Consider the following 15,771-nt stretch of genomic DNA (forward strand, 5'->3'; position numbering starts at 1 on the left):
TTCTGTGCCATTGGGTTTGAATTATGAAATAGGCAGACTTACAGCCTCGGGGACGGGGAATTCCAAGGCACCCTAAGAACAAAGGCCCGGGAGCAACAACATTGGCTGTTCCAGGACAGTGGGCACAAAAATGGGCTGGGCACTGGGGTTGGGGGATGGGCTGGTGAGCTGCATATCAGCCTGGGAGGTGGGACTAGGGATGGGGACTTGTGGCTACCAAGAGAATGTGATCCTATCCTTTGCTTAGGACTCAGAAGAAATGGTGACCTCGTGGGATTTACCAATAAGGTTGGCTGCCAGGTGAGGGGAATCGGAGCATGGCCTGGCTGCTGAGTGGTCCATCCCAGTGATGGTGATGACCAGAGGACAGCAGGCGACGGCGGTGAGAGGAGGGTCCAGCCAGCCTGCAGTTTGTGATGGAAATAAAGCCCAGAGGACTAAGGGATGGTAGATGGTTAGGCGGTGAGAAAAGAAATTTAGAGTGAGTCCTGGAGCCTGGAGAGCCAGCAGATGGCCGGTCTTAGTTACATTTCCGGTAGCTATGACCAATTACATAATGAAAAGCAACGTAGAGAAAGAGGTTATGTCAACTCATGAGAGGCTACAGTTCATCATGGCGGAGGAGACTCAGAGGCAGGAGGCTCCAGGGTGACCAGAGCGCTACTCTGGAGCAGCTCACATCTTAGTGAGCAAACAGGAAGTACACAAAGCTGCTCAGACAGTTCCTGATTCAGCACCCTACTCTTCACACCTTGCCCCGCCCCCAATCGCCTCCATAAGACACACCCCACACCACCCCTCCCCCCCCCCAGAAAGCAAAGTTCTCTGACCTTGAGGAACTCGAGACAATGGGGAGCGTTTCACCTCAAATGCTGCATGCTGGGGTTACTCTGTGGGCAGAAGCCCCTTCTCCGTTATATCTCTTCGGGGATATTTATACTTTGGTCTGTCATGGAAGCCCTATCTAGAGTAGGTAGACATGTGTCTTGAGTCTCCCCGGGAAAAATTTTTTACACAGCACAATCGGCACATGAAAATGAATTTGGGGAGCAATGAATGAGTGGTCCTGGCTGGGGGGTAGCAAGGCATGCAACTGAGGCTGAGAAGCCTAAGCATGGAGCTTCCCAGGAGGAAATTCACAAAGAGCTGTATGGTGTGTGTGGCTGTGGTTGCATGGCTCCTGTCCTGGGTAGTGAGATGAATAACTACGGCCGAGTCATCATCAGGAGTGTCTGTGAGGGAAATCTCAGGATGGCGATCTTCATGTATGTGAAATGGGACGTCATGCCTGCTTGATGACTGGGGTCTACCACAGGAGCATGGAGATGCCCTGAAAACAGTTAAAAGGGTTTAGAGGAAACTTGGCCGTCTTTGAGATTTCAGCATAAGGGTGAGATTGTCAGCCATAGGGGCAGATGTTGCCTGTCCACTATTGTGTGCAGCTAGAAATGCACATGAGGCCAAAATGGTGGCTGAGCAGGAACCTGTCCGTGTGAAGAAGCAATTGTAACGAGAAAAGGAAATGGGCAGCATCCTCTGTACTAGGATCTGGCAGGTAAGTTAGATAAACGAGAGGGAGAGATGAAGATGTTAGCTTTCCGCTTCTTACAGTTTGGGGACCGGAACTCAAAATCCCTTCCTGGGACCTAAGAACTGGGAACTAATGGAAAGATTCGGAGAGAGGGGAAGAGGAAAAGATGATGAACTCAATAGAGGATTCAAGTCCAACCTTTAGCAGAAAGAGAGAGAAAATCTAAAACCCAACGTGCAGATGGGGCATTAACCATGGTTTGGTGCAAGAAATTGGTGTGATCTGAAAATACTCAGCATTTTAACTGCTGGAATTAGTGGACAGTGTCCCACCCTGGCCTGTGAGGCTGTGGGGCATGGGAGCAGTCTGACCGCTGGGGGCGCAGGAACACTGGGTACTGTAACCTCCCATCCCTGCTGGATTAGCTTATGAGAGCCATTAGGTTATCTTCACTAGGGAACTGGGGATGAGGGGTTGTGTTTGAACCCCAGTTCCCTGGTCCAGATGGAACTCTGTTCACAGAGGAGTTTAGAGACCGACCTACCAGGGACCTCAAGCCTGCTGTGGAGCTTCAGTGGCTTTGCTGAGCCTGTTGGTGGGGCAAGGTCTTCAAAACGCAGGCACGGCTTTGACAGATCTCAGTGACTTAGACAAGGCTGCAAAGAGCATCTGTAAAGGTCGAGAAAGACAACGGGAAAAGGAAAGGCAAAGTGGAGGAAGAGGGCTGTAATTCTTAAGACAATGGTGGCAGGATTTGTGTCTCACTGGAGTTCCTAAGGAAACACACACACACACACACACACACACACACACACACAGAGAGAGAGAGAGAGAGAGAGAGAGAGAGAGAGAGAGAGAGAGAGAGAGAGAGAGAGACTGTGTGCTAAAGGGCTTCTGACAGCTTAAGGCCTGAGTAGCTGTTCACAGAAGACACCCATGAACCCTAACCCTAACTCTAACCCTTAACCCCTAACCCTTAACCCTAAACCCTAAACTTTAAACCCTAAACTGGTTAGGGTTAACCAGTGAACAGGTGAAGATAACCAAGCTTGGTAAGGCTGGGTAATTATCCCCACACACTGAAGAGGGTACATTTCCCGCTGCAGAAGGTTATACTAGGGGCAGAGGTGGTTTGCCCAGCCAGGATCTCCTCCAATAGCCAGGTATGATGTATGGGGAGGTGATGGCTACAGGTACATCCAAAGTGCTCGTCTGATCTGGGGAGCCAGCAGGCACAGCAGGGGAGAGGGAGCAAGACCACATTTCCCTTTGGCCCTCAGTAGGGCTGAACAGATTAAGTCAGGCTCACTAAGAGAGCACATCAAAGAAGGAGAAGAGGAGGAAGGCTCTGTGGAAGAGCTCCAGGATACGGACGTGAAATGGCTCAGGGAGGATGACTGAGGATCACAGGGGGCTGAGTAACTTAGCTCCTCCATCCATGCTTCAGACCCAGTCTTGATTGGTGGATACAAATGGATGGAGCCTTTCCGTGCTGTTAGACCTTGCTTATGTGACTTTAATATCGTCTTAGTCAGGATTTGTATTCCTGCACAAAACATCATGACCAAGAAGCAAGTTGGGGAGGAAAGGGTTTATTCAGCTTACACTTCCACATTGCTGTTCATCACTTAAGGAAGTCAGGACACAAACTAACACAGAGCAGGAAGCGGGAGCTGATGCAGAGGCCATGGAGGGATGTTACTTACTGGCTTGCCTCCCCTGGCTTGCTCAGCCTGCTCTCTTAGAGAACCCAAGACTACCAGCCCAGAGATGGTACCACCCACAAGGGGCCCTCCCCTCTTGATCACTAATTGAGAAAATGCCCCACAGCTGGATCTCATGGAGGCCCTTCCCCAACTGAAGCTCCTTTCTCTGTGATAACTCCAGCCTGTGTCAAGTTGACACACAAAACCAGCCAGTGCAAGTATCTTTTTAATTGTGAACTGGTGGTGTCCCCTGATACCTGTTGAAAACATATGGGACCCCACTGGCTATTGGTTATGGGGTGGGGTTCAGGATGTTGTCCTGCACATCATCTGGAAAGGTTTTGATAATGATAACCTCTGAGTGTTTTGCAGGTTTGGAGAGACAACCTGTTACACTGGCACTATCACCTACCTCACAACCCTACCAGAACTGGGTGAATTGTCTTATGAGCTGTTGGCCAGGGACACCGCCCCCCCATAGCTACAAGGATCATTATGGCCATTGCTACTGTATACTGTATACTGTTGGTTGTATAGCAGGCCTAGACAGCAAGGCCCTGCTGAGACAGCTCATGTGCATGTTTTGGCTAACGAGAAATTAAGCTGGGAGTAACCAGGAAACACTCACCCTGCTAACTGGCTTGTGTATTGTCAGAGGGGGCCATGCAGGTGGAGAAAGCAAACATTCCGGCTTAGCTACGGACCCTACATGCTGAAATACAGTTATGCTAGGCAGGCTGTGCCTGCCTGTGCAATAGTGTCTGGGCTGTCACAGGTAAGGCCTTCCGGTTCCACAGGAGGGAACTCACATCTGTCTGGTACTGTGAGCTGTAACAAAAACCCGCAGCTGGGAGGTCATAGGTCCCCATGGAGAAGGGACCGCTATGGTTTTACTAGATGGGTGTGATGTGTCTGTCTAACTGCCCACAGGCAGTCTGTCTACACCCATAGATCACTGTCATCAGTCTCAACTCATAACCACTGATGACAATGCTGAGAGCAAGTGGCTGTTACTGCTGCATGGTGGCTCTTCTTTACCCATAGGTGGGCGTCTACAGTCATGTAGAGGCTCAGGGATCATTGAGGAAGAGGCGGCAGAAAAAATTATGTAGTGAGAATTTTGGTTTTTCTAAAAACCAAGTCATAATATGTTATGTGACTATGTTTTTTATCCCAGGTGTGGGATATGGGGCTGCTTCAGTTTGTCCACAGCTACTAACTATTGCTGGGAACAAGCAAAAGAAATCTATTCTAAGTTCTACCATTTCGTTTTCAGACTCCATTTAATCATAAGGAGAAACTGAATTCAAGGTCCGAGTGCCCTAGGGGAGCTGAGGACTTCCCAATAGCCGAACAGCTTCGTTGTAAGCAGTTGTCTGAATCCAGCCATCTCAAGGACAACTTCAATATTTTGCTGCCAAGGTGAAACAAATTCATGTTCCCAGGCCTGGGAAGGAACTCCTATTCCACTTCTCCAAAGGTGTCCCTAATTGTCTGTTGACTGGTAAAGTAAACCAAGGTGCCTAAGTTATAAAGGTACACAATGAATTGGCATTTGTGCCCTAATTAACCACATGCATCTGACCAGCTCCTTTGCCCCTTTATCACTCTGAGCTCCAGATCTAATGTCTAGGAAGATGAGTTAAGGGCTTTGAGCTCTGGACCTAATGTCTAGGGGAATGAATTAAGGACCCTGAAAGCCAGCTACTCTGGATGTGGCTTAGTTTCTAACGAGTACTCCCTTGCTTAACCCATACTGCCAAAATACAACTGGATAACGCCACAGCTCCCCCCAGTTTCCCCATCACCTCGTGTTCCTATCCTTTAAAAATGTTGTACCATCTCCCTTCGGGATGCAGTTCCGATCCTGAACTGGCCACATCCTGAGCATTTCACAAAGTAAAGCGTTCAGTTTTAAGCTTCCATATCTGGAGTGAGTTTTCTCAGCTCCCAACCCAAACCCAACACTATGATTGCCTCGTGCTCTAGGAGAGGCGTGATTTTTGCCCAGCTGCAGACAGTTTTAATTCTGGAGACTTTGGAGGAGGTATCAATGGGAGAGCCCCCAAGAAGGCCTGGGCCAGATGCTGCCCTGCTGCTGCTCCTGGTAGCTGTTGTGCTTGGTCAAATGGTCATGAGCAAAAAGACAAGAAGAAGAGGAGGAGGAGGGAGGAAGAGGATGAAAAAGAAGGAGGAAGAAGAGAAGAAGGAGGAGATATCCTGACTACAAAGATTGGACTTGCCCCATGAAACGACACCCCTAATGAGCAGGAAATAGCCTAAAGAGATGTAAGCCCCCTTTCTCCTTTACCTAGTGTTGGGAGTTGGAAGGGCTTGGGGTAGAGAAGGGTGATAGATATAAGAGCCCAATAAAATAGCCAAAAAAGTATCCCCCAAAAATGTAATTGCTGGGATAAGAAGTAGAACACTGAGGAACAGTTTCTTCTGAGACTGAAGCACTCCATCCTGAAGGGACACTCTTTAAGACAGGAAGGTGAACTTCCTTTCAGACAGCCCCTGGAAGTCCCTGAAACTGACCAAATTCACTATCCCACATCCTCCCACCCTGCTAACATAAATAATAGAAAGTGGGCGCTCTTTAAAATTCATACTTTATTTAATTTTGTCATATTTTGTATATTTACATATACATTTTTTATTTCTACTGTATACATTTATTATTTTCGAGCTAGCTACGCTGTAAGGACGACTCTCAGAGAACAGCTGCAAAGAAGGCTCAGACCAGAGCAGCTGCCTAGAAGAAACAGAAACCAGCTGACCTGCCTGGAAGAGGTTTAGACCCACTGAGACACCTGGAAAAGACACTCTCCAACCTGCTGAGCTGCCTGCAGGCTGTGCAGTGTGCTCCAGGTTCCCGGCTTTGTGAGATGAATCCATGCTAGGGTGGGCTTTGGTTCAGGCAGCTGTCTTTGAGTCATTTCTGCTCCTGTAAATAACCCCTCACCCACATTCCTATAAAACTCAACAAAGGCCATAGGTTCCCCAAAGTGGACTTCGGTGATATCTGCACTTTGGTCTGCCGTGGGTTCCCTATCTGGGGTGAGTAGACAGGTGTGTGGCAGCTCCCCAGGAAAAGTTTTGTCACACAGCAGCAGTGAACTAAGGTAGATCTATGTGACCAGGTATTTTGCATATCAGCCCTGCCACAGATCAACAGATAGGCTGGAAGGAACCCAGTGTGGTCCAACACAGCCAGGTGGTTATGACAGTGACTAACTTTCAAAGGTGGGATGGAGCCAACCTGATTCAGAGAGCAACAAGGGCACCAGGCAGGGGCCAGGTCTGAGTGGAAGGAAGGAAACAAAGGCAGTGGCCTCCTCCAGAAGCCAGAGAGAGCAATCGAGAGGCCCTAAGGCACAACAGCATGGCAACCAAACCAGGGGACAATCTAGACTTCGGGTCCTGGGCTAAAGGTGCACAGGGCTGGGGCTGGCTTTCCTCACCAAGAGTGGACTTTGTTGAGGGGTTCCCAGCGACCCAGCTCTGAGGACGTAGAACTGGCAGAAGCTGGAAAGCCCACATGACCCCCCCTCCTCTTCTGACTTTCTTGTCCCTGACACTATTAAAGGAATTTCTGGGAAACTGAGTCACCAAACTGTTTTCATTTAGAGAGAGGAGCTCCCTACTTTTATTAAAAATAAATAAATAAATAAAATCTGCTAGTATTCAGATTTGTAAGCTCTTAATCATGTCAATGGTCTCCCGTGTGAATTGTAGAGACTGGTCACCCCAGGGGCTTGCAGTTAGCATTCCAAAACATAATTGCCCTCATAAACTGAGGGCTGATTCTGCTGGTTTTAGAATTTCTTTTCTTCTTCTTCTTCTTCTTCTTCTTCTTCTTCTTCTTCTTCTTCTTCTTCTTCTTCTTCTTCTTCTTCTTCTTCTTCTCTTCCTTCTCCTTCTCCTCCTCCTCCTCCTTCTTCCCCCCCCCCTCTCCCCTCTCTCCCTTCTCTTTCTTTTTAGACAGGAGCTCACTCTGTAGCCCTAGCTAGCCTGGAATTCACTGTGCAGAGTGGGCTGGCCTTGAACTTGTAGAGGCTGGGACATCTGCCTCTATTTTCCGGGTGCTGGGGTTGAAGCTCTGAGGTGGGCTGCTCTCATTTTCTTGGAGAGAATGAAAGCACTATGCCAATGAGGAGTTGATTGTTTTACTCTCTGTACCAAAAAACAAAAACAAAACAAAACAAAACAAAACAACAAAAACATCATTTTTTTTCTTCTTCTTAACTGTCTTGATAAGACACTCATTTTCTTTTCTTAGACAATTTCTCATCATGGCTTCCCACTGTGCTTCCAGCTCCCTCTGCCTTCCACGATCACTTCTCATGGGACCTGTACTAATTTTCCGGGACTGTCATGGCGTATTGTATAAACCAAGCATCTTAAATGAGAGAACTTACTGCTTCACTGTTCTATAGGCCAGAAGTCCAGAGCCTAGGTGTCTGTAGGAGCCATGATAGCATGGAAGGCCCCTGGGGAAGATCCTTCATCACCTCTCCCGACTTCTGGTGGCCCCAGGCATCCCTTGGCTGTGGCTGCATCAGTATAATCTCTACCTCCATCTCTAGCTGGCCTTCTCTTCTGTGTCATGCTTCTGTGTGTGTCCCTCCTAAGGATATTATTATCAGAGTCAGGACCCGTCATAGTAGCCCAGGGTGGCCTCATCTTTGGATACCTGCTGTCACAACAAATTCTGTTTATCCAAATAAGACCACACTCCTAAGCATCAGATCCCGGGGTGGGGTCCATCCCTTTTACCCCTCAGGATCGCACTTGCCATCCTTTGTAGAGAGTGACTGTGGGTCCAACCTAACCACGGTGGAGTACATATCTGGCAGTTGGTTACATCTGAGGTGTTCGTGCTAGTCACGTGGCTGAGACAGTTTAGACTCCCAAGTTCTAAAACAAATCTTTGTGGGGCTTCTAATGACCGCCAACAGGAAGAGCTTGGAAGCTGTCCCCTCTGCAAAGCACATTGAGGTCAGAGTCGCAGCTCACTGTCTGTTCCCATGTCTGTATAAAGAGCACAGAGCCAAGGGCCACTGAGTCACTCACCACGTCTCTCACGTAGACTAGGGTGACGATGCCTTTTCTACCGTAGGAAAAGAGGTGAGGGGTGGCGTCTTGGTCCGAACACACCTAAAGCTCTGTTCTGTGTGAATGGGAGAATATTCTAGAGGAAAACTCAAGAGCTAGTGTTGGAGCTTCGGGGATAGGCTCTGGAACTTACACTGGCGATGGTGACACCTTCCCAAAGAGCAATGTCACCGAACGCTGTGACCAGGAGTGTTAAAAACACAATATAAAGGATGGGAGTGATGAGTTGGCTCAGTGGGTAAAAGCACTTATCATCATGTGTGACCGCCTGAGTTTAATCCCTGGAACCCACATGGTGGAAGAAGAGAAATGACTCCCACAAACTGTCCTCTGACCTCCATGTGTATGCCATGATGCACTCTAAAGCATGTCCGTGTGTGTGCACGCGCGCACACACACACACACACACATTAAGTTAATGTAAAATTAATTGATTCATCAAAGTAGTATGAAAACGAGAATTCTGTCACCAGTTAGCAAAGTATCATCACGTCTATACTCTTAACCCATGCATTCACATGTCGAGGATACACAAAGACCTTTGGGAGCTTTTCAGAATTAGATGAGGTCATCAAAGTGGGACCACGAGGAATGAGAGGCTTGTGGGAGAGAGCTGCATGATGCATCCTGCCTCTCTCAGTTTGTGGCACCTCTGTTACAGAAAGAATACAGTCACATATGCCCAGATGCCATAAAGGCTTATGCTAAACATCTGATATGAAACCGTCTGAGGAAAAAAAGGGTCAAATGGGAGAAAGCCAGAGGACTCAGGGGAGGGTAACAGGATACAGGGGAAGATGCTTGCAGTCATGATGTCCTTGAATAGAAATGGCCTTAGCAGCCACACATAACACATTTAAAGAAAATCCAAAACAACCCCTCCCCCCTCCAAAGCAGGAAGAAGACCTCACCAGATGTCAGCACCATGCTCCCAACCTCTCCAGCTATGGGCTTAATTAATAAAAGTCTATCCTTTATTAATTACTCTGTCTCCAGCACCTCGCTGTAGCAACAGCACACAGACTGACTGATGTTACATAGTGTGTGTATGTGTGTGTTTAACCAATGGAACTTTAATATATACCAGTGCTTGCTAACCAACATGTTTACATTTGAAAGGTGACAAAGAGCCATGCTGAGAATTAATTGGGGAGATTCATTCCAAAGATATTTATTAAATGCTGTGTTGGAAATTTTTCCAGCGCTGCAGAAAGGTAATACCAAACCAGACACAATTCTGGCCCTAATGGAATGAGATCTATGCTGGAAAGACAAAGAATTAATTAACATGATAAAATAATCAATTAGCTAATTAATTAATTAATTAATTAATTATCAATTAATTGAAAGAAAGGACTAGGAAATGTTGTTGAGGAACACCTGCCTGACAAGGGCAAGGTCCCATCTCCCGCATGACAAAACAAACAGTCGGGACTATAAAGAGTATTAAACAGCGTCAGGGGTTTAGATAAAAATAAATGAATTCACAAGATGTAGTCAATTAAGTTGAAAGAGTGTCACTGAGCAGCCTGGGACAATCACCAGGTGGCTTCTCAGTTTAGCTAGGTTGGATTTGAGAGAGAAGGCAGGTAAGGACAGGGGGTGGAGTCTTGGGAGAGAAAGGCTCAAGGAAGCCTCCTGCCTGGCAGTTGGGGGGTGGGGGGTGGGGTGGATGGGGGAGGAGGGAGGTTGTACTGAAGCCAGAACAACAGCCTGAAGTGGGAGAAGGCCTCTGGGAGGAGATGAGCCAAATGGCCTCATGGAGAGCCAGGTCTCATGGTGTCTCCCAGAACTCTGGCTTTTCCTCTGAGTTACTTAGCTGAGGAAGGGCTGGCTGGCTGATCTAACACAGTCCCTCTGTTAGAAGTCTCGAGAAGAATGAGTAGAAGAATTTAAATTCACAAGTTCCATTGAAAAGTCATTTTCTAAATGTCAGATGCCTGCTTCCCCCCCCCCGCCCCCCCCCCCAAGTACAGCAAGCAGGTGGTTCTTGGCAGGGAAGCAGTGCACTCCTTCTGACACAGACACTGAAGGGTGGGATGGAGATGAAGACTTGGGAGGCACACTCGCTAAGTTTAGTCAGTCTTCACACTTGCTACCGAGAAGCACATATGCTCCGGCTCAGCACCGGGAGAGGGTTTCCTTTGTCTCTTCCCACACCGAGCCCAGCTATTTTGGGGTGGCCAAGTGTCTGGAAGAGGCTCTGCTACTCCTGATTCTGCCAGGAAGGATGGGGCTTACAGGCTGAAGCAAGGGCTGGATGGGTTATCTATCAGCATGGCCTTGCCTCCTCCTCCCCAACTGAGGCTGGTTCAAGAAACAGACATGGAGCTATATATGATGTCCTTACCGTGGTGTTAAACACCCTACACAATTCAGCCATCACTCAGACCAGCAACTTCCCATGTACCTGCAAACAGAAATGGGATAATTGACCACAAAAAAATGGAGAGAGACTGTGAAGGAGACAGTGAGACTGTCTTTGCAGCAGAGACCACACACTGCACGCGCACACACACACACACACACACACACACACACACACCCCGGGGGGGGGGGGCAGTGACTGCTGGCTTCCTGTACCATGGATGGCGCCCTTCCTAGGGCTGTGTTGAATTCCCAGAACAAAATGGGAATTGTTCAAAATCTGTGATTTTCAAGATGGCAATAAAAGGCGAATGAAAGTAAATGCTGGCATCCCAAAGGATGTTCACCTGCTGGGAGACTTGAGGTAACACCAGCATTCTGTGAGACTCTTCCTGAAGAAAAGGCCTGCTGATCTTCCCCACTGAAAGCTCAGACAGGACGCTGGCCTTCCTCCTAGTTGAAAGGCAGCAGTGGGATAGAGAGATGGATCAGGGGCTAAGAGCACTTTCTGCTCTTCTAGAGAACCTAAGTTCGGCTCCCCGCACCCACATCAGGCAGCTCATGACCCCCCAAGGGATCCAACATTGTCTTCTGGTCTCACTGGACACACAAATACACACAGATAAAAATGGTTGTTTTTGCAACTGGAGCAAAGCACGTGGAGTGGAAACTCTACTGCTGTAGAAACCGGGGTCTGTAGCTCCGCTACTCTGGAACAGACATGATCTTAGAATATGTCCCAGGACGAGGGGAGTCTCCACTCCTCAGAGGCAGCACAAAACCCTGAAGCCTCTGCTTTAATCTTAAACTTCCAGGTCCCAGAGCTGGGAGACCTGAGTTCTCACTGTTTGTAAACCATTCTCTGGGTCCAGTTCTCCACAACCACAGCAAACAACTGAACTACCCCCTTCCACATCAGTTTATGCCAATATATACTCATATATATATATATATATATATATATATATATATACACACACATATATATGTATATGTGTATATATATGTACATATCTACACATACACACGCACACACACACACACACACACACACACACACACACACACACACATATATGTGTGTGTGTGTGTGTGTGTGTGTGTGTATACTGTGGCTGACTTTGAACACACCAGAAGAGGGCATCAGATCCCATTACAGATGACTGTGAGCCACCATGTAGTTGCTGGGAATTGAACTCAGGACCTCTGGAAGAGTGGTCAGTGCTCTTAATCGCTGAGCCATCTCTCCAGCCCATTGCACCTGGCTTTCAAGCCTTGGAACCAAACTATCCCACTGCCATAATGATTTCCTCCACGCCTACTGAAGCCTGTTACATTATCCTTTAGGTCTTTAATCCAGATCGCACCTTAATCCAGGTTTTGTCTTGACTCTGGAGGTATGTCAAAGACTGAATTTTGCTGGAAGGTCTGACTGGATCGTGAACAACTCTTAGTTTATTTGTGGTTCAGCGATCCTGGTGGCTCAGAGCTAATGTAGGAGTCATGTTTGATTCAGAAGGGGAGAAAAAAAAAACCCTACAAATCATATATCTGTACAGGTCTGACTCAGCACAGACACATTTATTTAGAGATTATCAATTTTACAAATACCATGGGTCCTTATTACGAATTTAGCTGTTCAGACATGCCTAAGGCACACCACCCTGCAGGTTAATACCACGGTGGATTTTCAAAACAGTTGATGCACTTCAAGAATGGAGCCGTAGCCTTATAAGGGAAGCAGCTGTGTAGGGTGATGGCGGAGTGGACAGCATAGCACTGAGACCAGGGGTGTGGCCCAGTCCTGCAAGAAAACTGCCCAATGTCCCTGAGCAGGGAGCCAAGCCTCCTTCAGCCTCAGTTTCCTTCTCTGTAAGTATGAGTATTGGCCTTATTTACTGCTTCTGCAGAGTTTTCAAGCTTCGAAATTCAGATTTAACTCCAGGCTTCTCTTAACTACCAAAGCCAAGAAAATCAAAGAAACCAAGACTTCTCTTGACAGCAATGGTCTTGGCATTCCTGGTTGTGAGGCCTGGGCCTTCAGCCATGAAGGGTGAGCCTGAAAGGCAGAGACCAAGTCTACCTAGGCAGAGAAATGGCTGATGATACTCCCTATTTTCATTTCATTGTGTGACCACCTTTGTTCTGTGGGCTGGACCTCAGACCAGAGACCTACAGACACTTGCCCCAGGGGCCACAGCTGGATAACCAGCAGAAGGCTGAGCTAGGGTGATCCCAGGCAATGTGACCCAACAGCTGCCCTTAGAGGTTTGGAGAGCAGGTTCCACGCAAGGAGTCTGTCTGTCTTCATGCCTAGGGCCCTGAGAGACACAAGAGGCCTCAGGCCAGCAGAAAACATGCTAGAGGGACAGTGGGAAAAGATTTTTCCCAAGGATTGTCCATCTTGACATTAGGGAAGACCTAAGGCCTTGACAGGCATTGGGATCCCTTGGTGGGACCTGGAGAGACTTCCAGCTCCCACGTCACACAGATTCCCAGGACCCGTGCAGGCCGACAGACTGGCGAGAGAGGATTGGTTTGGAAAGGCGTGGGGTTAGAAAGTCTGCCATTATCTGTTCCTTGACCCCAACACCAGTGGGATTTGTGAATCAGTTAACTACTCCATGACGCATTCCAGGCCATACTCAAAATGGGGTAATTCTACCTCCCCACACACTCCAGGCCCTTACTTGCCTCTGCTTTCCCACCCTCTGGGTTCAAAGGGCTCCACTCTGTGTGTGATCCCCACAATCCAACCTCAAGGGGCAGGCACTCAAGCCCCACTTCCTTTTGTCCTCTCCACCTCACACCGTGTTTGCAGAGTGAATATTGTACACCTCAGACTAAATGTTTAACTTGGAGCTGGGACCCCGCCCTCCCACCCCCCAAGATAGAGCCTTTGAGCCAGATCACAAGGTAAACACAGCCAGCTCTTCAGCAGGCTGGGATGCACGGTTTCTGAAAAGGATGACTTAATGGGTTAATCATTGTTTCATAATTATGCCCAGGTCCTAAAGAACTCTGCATTTCACTCTCTAGGTAATTCATATGCTCTTTCATATTGTCTCCCCTTCTGTTCAGAGGAGGGTTGGTTACATTTGTCCTCATGCTGCTCCCACCCCCCACCCCCTACAGTCCACCTGCTCGCTCCTTACCAGCTCCTTACCAGCTCCAAGCCAACGAGCCTTCCCCAGCCTCCATTTCCTCCTAACGCCATTGACTTTTGATCTCAGAGCAGAAGGAGTGCGCTTTTATTAGATTCAATTTGCAGAAAGGCCCCAGCTTCCCTGTGAATCGAGCCATAATAGTCAATGAATAATCACAGGGCTCAGCCAGGCTAGGCTTTAACTCCGGCTCAGTAACTAGGAAACCACCCAAGAAGAGGAAGGGGTGGGGGAACCAAACAGAAAAGGTAAATGTGTATCTGTTATGTTCCTGAGTATGTAACTGATCAAGGCTGAGGTGGGCCAACCACAAAGCAGAGGCCTGTCTAGCTTATGCTTGGGATCCAGGTTGCCTCCTCCAGAAGGCCAGGCAGAACACAAAGGTGCCTGACGTCTGTGAGAGCTCGCTGGTCTGCCATGCGTGCTTCTAGCCGCTGTTGTTTTACATTAGGTTTCCACATACTCAGACCTGACAGGTTTGGGGTGGCTTTCCTGAATACCTTTCTTCCTCTTCATGTATATGACAGTTTTTTCCCCCAGAGATTTTCCTAAAATGCTCCTAAAAGAGAGTTTAGAAAAACTTATTCAGGAATTTAGAGCCCGTCCCTACCAAGTTCTCAGCCCTGCTGATAAATTCTTTTACAGGTTTGCTTCATCAGCTAATCAAAGTTTAATGACAGGGGTGCTGTGACACTTGGGTACTAACTTCTTTTGTAGCTTTTCTGCTCAGCATTACCAAGAGCTGCCCTCCAGCCATCAGCCTGAGCAGCCCTGAGAGGCTTGGCTCAATAAGGCCTTTGTGGACCAAAGGAGTCCTCGAATGCCCACGGTCTCAGGAGCAGAAGTGATGGAAGGAAACAGTCCTGTTTTGGGTATCTGAACTTCAAGAGATCACTGTGTGTACCAAGCTTCTCAGATACGTGGTCAAGGCGTGAAAATACTTGCAGGGAGATAGGGCCAACGGACACACTCCTTCAGACAAGTCAGTACCTTCTGCTATGTTTTTTTTTTTTTTAAGTTAGCATATGCTGTTCCGTGTCTCCATGGTAACGGGACAGGGACTCTTTCTTCTATTTATGGAGTTCCTCCTTGACCTGGGTTCTCTGGTCTGGACCTGAATACACACTGAGAAGCCATGAGGAAATATCAATTCCCTCTGGACCTAGCTGTTTTAGCTTAGTGGATTAGGCCTTGACTCCTGCAAAGGTGATACACTGGAGAGAAGTATCAGGTGTAATAGTATCTTGATTGGCAATAATTTCAGATGGGGAGTTGCCATGGAAACCAGGAACCCTGCGGTACCAGAGAAGCTGGGGTCTTCCACTCCCTTCCCGGCAAGGCTGTCCTTGTAATGTACCAATCGTCAGTCCCGTGGCCTTGCCTGAGCTTGCCATTTGCAATTTCATATGCCATCTCTGGTAACAACCTAAACTTGAGAAGGAACGAAATAATATTCAACGTACACCTGTGCCTACGGATGAATCCCACAGGTTTCCAACCATGGACTCAACGCCTTCTGACCAAAAAGGAAACCACTCTTTGGCTTGTGTTTTGACCATGAGTTTGGGAGAGTCACGCTGGACTTGACATGTAGTTGACCTCGTAGACCATGTTAAGTAGAACACAGTAGTAGCCTTGAAGGATTTACTAAGACTAATAATAGATGGCGCCTAAGTGCTCGGCCAAGTCGGCGCTGAGACTCGGCTCAGCCCTAGGGGGCGCCATCCGCACCGAGGCAGTAGGAGGGGCCTCTCCAGAGGCAAGCGGCTGCGCCACGTTCTGCTCTTCCACTCGCGACTCCGCCACCCGCCCACTTTGCGACTCCCTAACCCCACGTATGAGTCTTTCACGACGAAGGACCAGAAATCAGGACCCACACGTAGCT

The 15,771-nt window shown here is 48.1% G+C and overlaps 1 long non-coding RNA gene across 5 annotated transcripts; it reads right to left on the minus strand.

The window, feature by feature from the left end:
• Positions 1-7,233: 7,233 nt before the first annotated feature.
• Gm31989 lies at positions 7,234-14,538 on the minus strand. Of its 5 annotated transcripts, XR_876298.3 has the most exons (4): positions 13,889-14,538; positions 10,706-10,765; positions 7,659-7,867; positions 7,234-7,413 (listed from the first exon to the last, which is right to left on the minus strand). It is a non-coding gene; the product is annotated as a predicted gene, 31989 (long non-coding RNA). The 5 variants fall into 5 exon arrangements; XR_385093.4 differs by lacking the exon at positions 7,659-7,867; XR_876297.3 differs by lacking the exon at positions 7,659-7,867 and having other exon boundaries at positions 13,878-14,538.
• Between the last annotated feature and the right edge of the window lie 1,233 nt (positions 14,539-15,771).

This window comes from Mus musculus, chromosome 16 (genome assembly GCF_000001635.26).
Source record: "Mus musculus strain C57BL/6J chromosome 16, GRCm38.p6 C57BL/6J".
Lineage (NCBI taxonomy): Eukaryota > Metazoa > Chordata > Mammalia > Rodentia > Muridae > Mus > Mus musculus.